The sequence below is a fragment of the Lucilia cuprina genome, chromosome 2, assembly GCF_022045245.1.
Source record: "Lucilia cuprina isolate Lc7/37 chromosome 2, ASM2204524v1, whole genome shotgun sequence".
Taxonomy (NCBI): Eukaryota; Metazoa; Arthropoda; class Insecta; order Diptera; family Calliphoridae; genus Lucilia; species Lucilia cuprina.
The window spans coordinates 2,033,595-2,042,460 of record NC_060950.1 but is presented as its reverse complement, the minus strand read 5'-3'; the positions used below and the strand labels follow the sequence as shown (position 1 = coordinate 2,042,460).

The 8,866-nt window shown below is 29.7% G+C and overlaps 1 protein-coding gene across 1 annotated transcript in view; it reads left to right on the top strand.

Annotated features, from left to right (window-relative positions):
* Positions 1-239: 239 nt before the first annotated feature.
* Positions 240-8,866, top strand: part of LOC111688439 (rap1 GTPase-activating protein 1) — a 208,451-nt gene continuing 199,824 nt past the window's right edge. Inside the window, exon 1 of the mRNA XM_046946532.1 lies at positions 240-451. The gene's annotated coding sequence lies outside the window, so the exon portion shown is untranslated. The remainder of the gene's footprint in view (positions 452-8,866) is intronic.

Below are 8,866 nucleotides of genomic sequence, written 5' to 3'. Positions count from 1 at the left end.
TTTGTATTAAGCTATTAATAACAAAAAGGAAATGTGTTTATAATTGAAATATCAGCAATTAATAGTAAATTCTGTGTAAAAATAACAAATGACAAATATTGTGGTCGGTCGCCATCATTAAGAAATAGTCAAAAACTTTCCAATAAAATGTGCTATAAGTTTTTAAAATATATATTTCATTAAGCTTTGATAAATTTCTATGAAAATATTGTAGTTTGTATTGTTTTCTAAAATTTTCTAAATTTTACTGATGTTTTTTAAGTGTATGTGTGTGTGTCAGCTTGTTTACATATAAAATGTTGTTATAAACAAAATAAGAAAAAATGTCCCTCTTAAAATAATCAACAAGTTTCATATAAAATAATAGTGAAAGGAATTGGAAGGTGTAGCAAGAGTTAAAAAACGATTATGTTGGAGCTGAGGCGGGCGTGGAAATTTCTGCTAAAGACATGTAAGTTGATTTAAAATGTTTAATTTTACATATTTTATTAAAAAATATTTCCATGTATAATTTTTATATAGAATTTAATAGGAAATCTTAGTTTTAATTAATTGTTTTTTATTTTTCCTAAAAAACATTAAAATTATTTCTTATTATTCTGCTACAGTTTGAGAAGCATAGTAATACAAATGTGAGGTTTGTGAGTAAGCTATAGACACTGGTGTTTGACTAGGATAAGTTGTATGATTTGGCACCACCTTTACAAATTACTAAAAGTATGCAATAGTTTTTATAATTTTCACACAGAGAACAAAATTGAATTTCAAAACAAAGAAAAAAATTCGTTTTAATTTTTAAAAAAAAAATATTTTTTTAATTGAATTCGATTTTAAAATATAACAAATACAAATAAAAATACAAATACATGCATAAAAATTCCTCTTTCGTTATATAAAAACTATTTGTTTGTGAATGACACATTAGTATGTTATAATATTTTACTGATTAAATTTTAATATAAACAGCAATTTAATGAAAATCCTTTTTCTATATACCTGTCTGTTTGAAGCACTGACTGTCGGGCAAACTATTTGTAATTACTGGTCCATTGTTTCAACTTGATTTACTTTTGTTTATAAATTGGCTTCCTTTTTGTTTATTTATGTATTTGCATGTATTTCCACATGTAAATCTATCTGGTAGGTTTATTGGCTGCATGTTCGTTTAATGTTTGAATTTGAATTAATTCAAAGGCCCACAAAACAATAAAGACAATTGGCTAATGAACCAACAACTCAATTTAAACATTTCAATTTTAATAAAGGCGCCTGCAATGGAAGCTGCAGCTAAACCAAACCGAAGGCAACGTACACAATGTCGGGCGCACATGCGTACAATATGAGTACTTGTGCCAAAACGGAACACATAAACTTACCCTAAATTTAGTTGCAAAACAAATAAACAAAAAACAACAACAGTAAACATGTTAATTTGCAATGAATATTTTTCATGTGAATGACAACGGTCCATGGAATAATGGTTAATGATATGCCGCCTGCGCTAGAACAATGCAAATAAGAGCAAAAACAGGCAAAGATTTTACATAGAATAATCGATTTTTAGTTATGGAAAAAATTATACGTCGGTCTTTATGTGTGTGCGAATGTGGGTTACCTTTTAGTAATTTACTTAATTTAGATACATATCTCAATTTTGATTTACAAACAGATATCTTTGCAAAAATGCGAAATATTGCCATTGAGAAAATTCAGGCAAAACAAATTTTTAATAATGAAGTGATCAAATCAAAGAGATAAGCCACCACAGCAAAAAATAAAAAAAGTACCCTAAACTACTGTACTATAGCTACTTACCTAAGTAGTTACATAACAAGCAAAACTATTATATTTTCTTTAAATCTTTTAAGGCTGAATGAGTATATGCTTGAATTCATGCTTTTATTCCATCATCATATACCATCATGTGTCATTTTAGAGCTACTTCAAACTAATGATTTTTTTTTTGCAAAGGGGAGTTATTTAAAGGGTTGTCTATTGATCCTAAATAAGAATGGCAAATTTAGTTCATATTATTGTATACATGTCAATTGTTATAAAACAGTAGTTTTTTTTTTTAAATTTACAGTTGAATACATTTTAAAATTGTATCAAGGGTTTTGCCAAAAACCAATAAATAATGTTATCAAATATTTACAAGAGCATACAAATGTACCAGAAGCATAATTTGAACATTTCAAAAATCTTTTTTTTTCCACTCAACCATCAGTTATGATTTCTTTTGTTTTACTGCCAACTAAAAACAATCGTATCATAAATTTGAAATTAATAATATTTCATGACTGCAGCTTATTCTGTGTTCATTCGTCGCTAGTTTTAACGTCTTATTCATTATCAACGTCTTTTAAGTTTCCAGTTTCATTCACTTAAGGTGTTAATGCGTTTTCAAGTATTACTTACAAAAGCCGGCACACTTTAGTGTTAATGGCACGAGTTTTACCATAGATTTGTTATTATTTTCGGGCGATTATTGATTGACCCATTGTTTGTTTGAAATCATGTTATTATGATTTTTTTAGTTGCAAGTGTTTTCGGAAACGAATTTATTATTTGTCATAGAAATAATTGATGAACTGTTTTGTTAGCAGTTTTAAATCGATTAAATCAATAGTTTTCTTAAAAAAATTGACGTGATTAATGTTAACCAACATTTAAGAAATATATATTTTTTAAGAAATCTTGAATTCTGTAATTCAAAATGCACAAAACATTCTTGATTTTATGTTATACAAACTCTCAAAACATATATTTATAATATTATTTATTCATATTAATTTTAACCATTTGCAACACTTTTCTAGACAATGGATTGTGGTTAACAAGAATTTTCATGTTTTACAAGAACATATTCAAGTCTAAAGTTTCTTAATGCCACTAAATACTCGTACAACTTAATATTTGCAATTTACTAAAGTTATTCTCGCATGAAAATTAGAAAACAAAATCTTAAATGTTGTTTTTAATTCGAAATTTAATATACGAAAGAACATGAACAAATTCTACAAAATAAAAAAACCGCGTTACTTTAGTTTTATTGTTTGCTTTGTTGTTTTTTTTTAATAAAATGCTAAAATATATAATTAAAAATCAGTGGCATTGTTATTAGGTCTATGACATTGTATGTGACAAAATGTTTTTCTATTCAACGAAAAAAAAGACAACATGCTGAGTGTACAATGGTGGAGTGGACGTCAGAAATGTAAACTAAAATTTGCTAATAAAGTTTTTTGATGACCACTCTAATGTGACGAGAGAATTGAAAAAAGCAGATGTCCTTTTTTCACAAACAACAACATTTTTTTAATTTCCTCAAAAAAACCATTCATCATTAAGCAATTAATATAGAGAGCGCTGATTGAAGCCTGCAACGAGAGACAAACAGTCGTCAGTCAGTTGGTCCAAAGTAGTTAATCAATTTTTAAGTAGCTAAAAAGCCATAGACACGTTTTTTAAGGGAAAAACTGTTAAAAACCATACAAAAAAATTCTAATGACCTTTTACATACACTACTGTTGACCTCCTACAAGCCTCTTTTGTTTTTGTAAATTCAGTATTTTTTGTCTATTATAAATCTGTATTTTTTTACAAGGATAGGTGGTGGTTTTTGGTTAGAGTTTTGATTTCTATTTTTTGATAGTTGGGTCTATTCTAGTGGATAAAGGATAGTTTTATGTACGAATGTATATCAGTGTAAAGACTACGGTTGAATGGATTGATGAGTCAAGACACGAGTCAATATGATAGATGAGCAAGCAAATCATTAACAGCTGGAAAATAACTTTACCATAAGTAGTCATTATCAAATCCTGAAAATTATTTTTTAATGTGGTTTTGTATTGTATTACATTTTGGTACTAACAAAAGCATATGTGTGATTTGGAGTTATGTTTTTAATCTAGGAGCAAAATGGAAAAAAAATGTTAAGACATTAAGTTGATCAATCAAATTTTTGGCAGTTAATAAAATGATTTAACATCGGAGATGTAAAATTAATAGAATGATAACTTAATGTCCCTCGACCGAAAATTTAAATGTCGATAGTCCCACTATTAACCCCCGGGGGCATGTTTCCATGATGAAATCTTCATCATGGTGTATTACAATCCCCTGGTAAAGAGGTGCTACCAGTCTGCCGGGACTAAGTATAAACTGGTGATGTCAAATGTATCCTTGGCTTCGCCTCGGAATGGTTTGGCATGATATATAATCTGGCACTACGGCCATTTGCCCGCAGGACTATGTCCTTGCTGGTCAGTTGGTTGAGGTTCCTTCAGGATCCTATACCTAATGGGTTGGATAAATCTCTCTTCGAACAGGTCTGTGTACAAAGCAGCATATGCTGGATTCCTAAACCCGATCGGTATATCTTACCGTTCGTGTAGTGGGACGCCAGTATATGCTGGGGAATCGTCAGGTCAATATTCAATGGTTGCATGTCATCCCGTAGATCGATCTTTATGATCATGGGAATGGAACTAATGCTAAAATTGGTGAAAGATCGGGAAAGTTTCCATATATTGGAGATTAGTACTTATTTAGTATGCCTTTTTACGCTTCGGGGAAGTTCTTCGCTGCTGTTGCCATCTCAACAAGATATATTGATAATGCTGCGAGACTATTTGTCGGGGCAATTATTGGAATTAATTGACTTTGGTTCATAAAAGAGGGATCCAGATCCATTTTAGGTGCTGTTGCCAAAACAACAGAGCCATCTCAGTAGTGTGGTTGTGCGGGCTTTAAGAGGTAAAGGAATGCACTGGAATGGGTCATTAGATGATGGAGATTGCATTTTTAATAATGCAATTCTTTCATGACATTATTAAAGGTGGTCACTTCCGCATTGTCGGAAGATTGATTTCACCTGATGTTGGGACTCGTCACACATGTTGGGACTTTAGACCAGTGATTGCTTTTCCCTGCCGGGGTACGCGAATTAATTCTAATGCGGCCTGTCATTCCGCAACTGGGCTGCTATGGCAAGAGATTAGATAGCTCGAGTACTTCAACAAAGTTCTTGTACATGGACCGGGCATCCATGTACAAAAATTGCTACCTGAGTTCTTCATTGAGGACGCATGGTAGACCGTCTCTAGTCTACGCAGTGGATGAAAAAGACCACCGTGAGATAAGGCCGTCAAGGCAGGTGTTCACGTTAATCTTTCGACATTCAGTCTCACTATAACATACCGGATAAGAATAATTCTAACTTATGCTTCAATAATCTGGTGGATTTGACAAAACCTTTATAAGGCACTATATAAGTTTTTTTCCACCAACATTCCACAATTCAAACTTTGGTCTTTAAGTTTTAGTCTTTTTGTACAGTAAAAATTATTAACCCAAAGTAATTTTACTGCAAAATTTAAAACCACAGTATAATTAATGATGTTCGTAAAAATGCAAGGTGAGGAGTTTACGCTCCTGGAGTCCCAGTGTAATTGCGTTTGCTAAAATCAATCAGACTATCATCAGTTTCTCACTCTTTCACTCAGATATAAATATTTGCAAATTCAAAATGCAAAATGTATTAACAAAAATTAACAACTTCTAGTAATTAAATGAAATCTAAAAAGTGTACAACAACTTTATATTGCGCACCACAATTATCTAGTCTCTTCACACAACTTAAATGAAAATAAAAAAAAACCCAGCAGGATGCCGATTGAATAAAAAAATGGTCCACAATTTCCATTATCATCACAAAAAAAGCAAAAAAAAAAGAAAAAACCGTAAAGACAGACACACACAGCAATAAAAACAGAATTAATCGTTTTTACGTGAAATGAAAATGAATTTTGCGACATAAATTTACAGATAGACAGACATACAGCCAACCACACAGATACTTAAACATACAACACACCTGGTTGCAAATGCATATAGAAAGTGGCTACAGTGACGAAGAGAATGATAACAATGATGACGATGATGATGATACTGTTGCAAAGCCATGTAAGAGTATGAATTCATTATAACCGTGAAACATCGATTGCAATAATGGTGACGTTAAGTCTGACACTTGATGAGATCCTATGGTGTGGTATGAATTTATTGTGAGTGTGTAACTTAGTAGTTATACATCAATACAATATTCAATGAATAAATCTTTAGTTGGATGATGTCCTACTGTGTGTAGTTAATATTATTCGATACATAATAAGCACTTTGTAAGTCTCATGTTTTTGTGTGTTTATATGTTTTTTATCTCTGGGTTTTCTTTTTAATATGACAGAGCTTGTCCATCGATTTACATGATGTAAACGCACCACAAATCTGTGATAATTCCAAATTTGTTAAACCATATGTCGTGATCATAATTATCATGCACATATTTTAGTGGCAAACAGCAATTTAAAATATGTTTTAGTAAGTGATTATTACATACATACTTTTTCATGTTTGGTTTTATTTTTCGATGGTAATTACACAGAGTAAGTGTAAGATGTTTTGAGAAATGTTTACAAATTGTTACACAACATTCAAAGATAAAATAATCTCAATAATCAGTTTCAATTTTATTTTCTGGAAAATCTTTTTTAATGTAGGATTTTCTTAAAATATAATACAATTTACTTCAGGGAATTGATATGATTTTTTACTAAACAGCCAACTATTCAAAATTTACAGTTTTCACTAAAAATTATTGTTTTATTGTTGAAAGACTTATTCGACTGTTTCTCATTTATGTATTTCCACCTTTACCTACAAAATCGATTATATGACTTTTTCTTATCATTTTTTTGCATTTTTTCAACCAAAAGTCTGATTTTTGGGAATCTTTAAAACTAATCTTGAAATGTTAATACTTTTGTAAACAATTTGTAAATAATACCTGCATAATGTATTTAAAAAATTCGTTACATTAATATCGTAAACGGAAGTTATTTTACATTAACATATTAATATATATGTTACCCGTTAGATTTTTCCAAATTATATGAAGATATGTTTTACACTAATGACTAGTTGTACTGAATAATCAAAATCGACTAACCCTTTCCCATCAAAGTGCAAATAAAACATTTTTACGAACATCCTAAAACCCATATGATTGTGACAATTATGCGGGTTAAGGCGATTTTAAGTTAACGCCCAAAATTTGCCAAAAGCTATAACATAAAAATCTAGACCACAACTTAACCATTCCAACAAATTTACTTTATAAATGTAGTTGGTACACAATAATAATAATCAAAGCTTTTATGTAAATCATCACTGTCATCATCACATTATTTGTTTTATAGCAACACTACATTATATTTTTGTAGTAGATTGATTGTACATGTCCAAAGGCGTAAGTCCATTTGAAAATTTCGACTGTAATCAACCACTTCATGTATGAAATTTAAAACCGTTTGTTTTAATACTATTTTGTCTTTAACAGAAAAATACTTTAAAAATAACAAAAGGATTAATTCGAAATGAAACATACAACATTTGAATTTAAAGTACCACTTCAGTAATACAAATCATCAAGCAAAAATGTTACGTTTTCCTTTTCCCTACAGACAGTACAACTAGCTCAGCGGGTTTTTTGGAAACAACCCTTTGCCACCATTAATTTATGCAAATTTTGAGTTTTTTCTCTGTTCTAAAGTTTTTTTTTTTTTTTTTTTGGAATACAATATTTTGTTTGTCGTAACATAACTAACAATTAATGTTTAAAAGGCTTAAATTGCAAAAAATTTTTGATTTTATTAACAAAAAACTAAACTTTTGATGGGCATTTGTTAAGGGATTCATCCTACAAGTATTTGATTACACTGGAACTGTTTATGGTACTTGACAGTGCACTCTTTTTGAATTTCCATACAACTGTGTTAAACTGTTTGTTCTTCTTAAATTGTTGTTACATTTTGAAGTGGGCCGTGTGTATTTGTCACTCTCACCCTCGTACATATAAGGGCAGATGACGCAACGTCAGCGTGAATAGAAGGAGTTTATAATGTGGGTTTTAATAACGGCAAATTATTAGTTAAACTTGAAAATCTAACCACTGGTAACACTATTTTCTGGTCGGCGTAACTTTTTTTGAACCGGATGTATAATTTTAGATTTCTTGAAAAAAAAACTTATTAACATAATATTTGTAAATGTGCTTTTAAGCAAAAAATTTTTTTATATACACTTTTTTGTAAAAAAATTACAAAAATTACGCCCAATATTTAAGCTATTATTTTTTCTATTATCTTGAAAATGTTTGTTTGTACAATTTTTGCTGTAGTTCCTTTACAGCTGATGTACTTTTGCACCCAGAAATCATATTATGAACCGGTCATAGAAAAGGTTAATTTTGAAACAGAACTAAATTTTATAAAAAATATAAATTTTTATGTTTAAAAATAGTTCAATGGACTTGACAATTGGTTATTCTATGGTCTGTAACATATTAGTCTTTGGAATATCGACTTGTCTTTTTAAAGGTCTTTTGACTTCTAAATATCCCCCAAATTCATAAATACTTAATAAAGTTATAGATGGTTTATTGTAGGAATTTTGACTAGTCTATTTAATAGTATAGTCTCTGAAATATGGAGTTAATATGACTGGTCAATAATATGTATACAACTTTATTGACTTTTCTATATTATAGTCAAGAGACTAATCTATGTAATAGATGTTTGTCCAATTTTAAAGACCATTAAGATACTTTTAAACCAAAAAATTACTATTTTATTTAAAATTTAGTTTCAAAAGTTTACTAATACTTTTTTAATTGCAACAATCTCATTTGCTTCAAAAACGCTTTATTTTTATCTATTTTATCAATAAAAACGTTTCAATTTATTTTTGAACAATTTTACGGAAATACATTTTAACTTTGATAATATCTGGATTATAATTTTTG